Genomic DNA, 3304 nt, shown 5'->3' with positions numbered 1-3304 from the left:
ATAATAATTACACGTAGGATCATAGGCAAATTCAACAAAATAGCTATCACATAACATATTCTCAACATGATCCACATGCATGCGAAGTTGACACTCTTCCAAAATAGTGGGATTATCATTAACAAAAGTCATGACCTCTCCAAACCCACTTTTATCAAAAATACCATAAGATTGAACATTCTCCAAATATGTGGGATCTAAAGTTGACACTCTTCCAAACACACTTTCAATATTATTGCAAACACTATTATCAATCTCATATTCATCATGGGGCTTGAATAGATTTCCAAGATCATAAGAAGAATCACCACAATCATGATCATTGCAACAAGTAGTAGACATAGCAAAACTAGCATCCCCAAGCTTAGGGTTTTGCATATTATTAGAACAATTGACATTAAGAGAATTTATAGTAGAATCATTGCAATCATGCTTTTTATTCAAGGAGCTATCGTGAATCTCTTCATAAATTTCTTCATCACAATTTTCAGATTCATGAATTTCAAGAAAAACCTCATAAAGATAACCAGTGCACTCAAATCACTATAAATTGGTTCATCATAATTCGATCTCTTAATAAGATTAGCAAGGGGATGAGGATCCATAAACTTTTAGCAAGCGAAGATGCAAGCAAAAAGAAGGCACATGGTAACACAAGATCGAACGGAAGGAGGGTGAAGAAAAGGCAAAGGTTTTCGAAAATCGTTTTAGAAGTGGGGGAGAGGAAAACGAGAGGCGAATGGAAAATAATGTAATGCAAGGGAGAAGAGTTTGTGATGGGTACTTGGTATGTCTTGACTTGAGCGTAGATCTCCCCGGCAATGGCGCCAGAAATGGCTAGTTGACGGGAGATCAAATCTTGACTTGACTTGGCACAAATCTCCCCGGCAACGGCGCCAGAAATACTTCTTGCTACGTCTTGAGCATGCGTTGGTTTTCCCTTGAAGACGAAAGGGTGATGCAGCAAAGTAGCGTAAGTATTTCCCTCAGTTTTTGAGAACCAAGGTATCAATCCAGTAGGAGACTACACGCAAATCGCCTAGTACCTGCACAAACAATCAAGAATCTTGCAACCAACGCGATAAAGGGGTTGTCAATCCCTTCACGACCACTTGCAAAAGTGAGATATGATAAAGATAATACGATAAATATTTTTGGTATTTTTGTTGTATAGATTGAAAAGTAAAGATTGCAAAATAAATAGTAAACTAGAATTATAGATCGGAAACTTATATAATGTAAAGTAGACCCAGGGGCCATAGGTTTCACTAGTGGCTTATCTCAAGATAGCATATATTACGGTGGGAATATCTAGGCATGATCATGAACATAGGCATCACGTCCGTGTCAAGTAGACCGAAACAATTCTGCATCTACTACTATTACTCCAGACGTCGACCGCTATCCAGCATGCATCTAGAGTATTAAGTTCATAAGAACAGAGTAATGCATTAGGCAAGATGACATGCTGTAGAGAGATAAACTCAAGCAATATGATATAAACTCGATCTTTTTATCCTCGATGGCAACAATACAATACGTGTCGGTTCCCTTTCTGTCATTGGGATCGAGCACCGCAAGATTGAACCCAAAGCTAAGCACTTCTCCCATTGCAAGAAAGATCAATCTAGTAGGCCAAACTAAACCGATAACTCGAAGAGACTTGCAAAGATATCAAATCATGCATATAAGAATTCAGAAAAGAATCAAATATTGTTCATAGATAATCTTGATCATAAACCCACAATTCATCGGATCTCGGCAAACACACCGCAAAAAGTATTACATCGAATAGATCTCCAAGAACATCGAGGAGAACTTTGTATTGAGAACCAAAGAGAGAGAAGAAGCCATCTAGCTAGTAACTATGGACCCGAAGGTCTATTGTAAACTACTCACACATCATCGGAGAGGCTATGGTGTTGATGTAGAAGCCCTCCGTGATTGAATCCCCCTCCGGCAGATCGCCGGAAAAGGCCCCAAGATGGGATCTCACGGGTACAGAAGGTTGCGGCGGTGGAAAAGTGGTTTCGTGGATCCCCTGGATGTTTTCAGGGTATAAGAGTATATATAGGCGAAAGAAGTAGGTCGGTGGAGCTACGAGGGGCCCGAGGGTGGGGGGCGCGCCTACCACCCTTGGGCGCGCTCTCCTACCTCGTGGCCGCCTAGTTGCGTCTCTGACTTCCACTCCAAGTCTCCTGGATTGTGTTTGTTCCAAGAAAGATCATCGCTAAGGTTTCATTCCGTTTGGATTCCGTTTGATATTCCTTTTCTTCAAAACACTGAAATAGGCAAAAAACAGCAATTTGCACTGGGCCTTCGGTTAATAGGTTAGTCCCAAAAATAATATAAAAGAGTATATTAAAGCCCATTAAACATCCAAAACAGATAATATAATAGCATGGACAATAAAAAATTATACATACGTTGGAGACGTATCATTATGTTCTCCCAATCCATGAAATCTGAGTAAGTTTTGTTAGATCTGTGTAGTGTATTGATTGTTTGAATGGTGCAAGTGATAAGTGATTAGTTGTTTCATCTGTGCCAATGATTTCTGCTAGTATTCCGACTAGGGTTAGTGTTCGTGCTAATAATTCCTAGCCAAGACTTGATAATTGATTTTGAATGACCTACATATGTTTGTGCCATTATTTTCTTCAAGATTGGTCTGTACATAGACGACTGTGCTTAAAAATCGAACCATAATCTCTAGATATGTATAAATAAATAGACATAAATTCCTAATCCTACTTCACGACATGTAATCATTGATTTGATGCCAAATTTGTTTTACTATTTGTATAGGTGCTGTCTGACGATGTGGACAGCGAGGATGAAGATGGCTAGAGGAGGTACAAGAGGCAAATCCTAAGGGAGCTTTATGCGGGAATGCATAACAGGCGTATTAGGACATGGAATGGCGGCTATCGATGCCCATTTTGCAACCACAAGCTTCATGCCGCGTATCTAAGTGTTCTGGCGCATGCAAGAGGACGGGCCGTTGGCTCCTTCAAGCAGAAGTATTCTCGCAGGGTGGCGCACGGCGCGTATGCCGAGTACCTGGAGAAGCTTCAGGATCGTGCCGGCATGTGAGATGAGATGTGGGATGGATCAAACTATGTACGCTTGAGTATGCTTAATGACGGTTGCTATGTACTTATGGTTGAACTATGCTTATGTACATGTACGCTTATTATCTATGTCCGAGTATGTTAAATATTTGGTCAAAATTTGGTAAAAATAACAAAGGGGGGCCAATAAACCAGGATGGAGGTAGTACATCAATCACACACGGTTCCCA

This window comes from Triticum aestivum, chromosome 1D (genome assembly GCF_018294505.1).
Source record: "Triticum aestivum cultivar Chinese Spring chromosome 1D, IWGSC CS RefSeq v2.1, whole genome shotgun sequence".
NCBI lineage: Eukaryota > Viridiplantae > Streptophyta > Magnoliopsida > Poales > Poaceae > Triticum > Triticum aestivum.
This window is presented reverse-complemented; position numbering follows the sequence as displayed.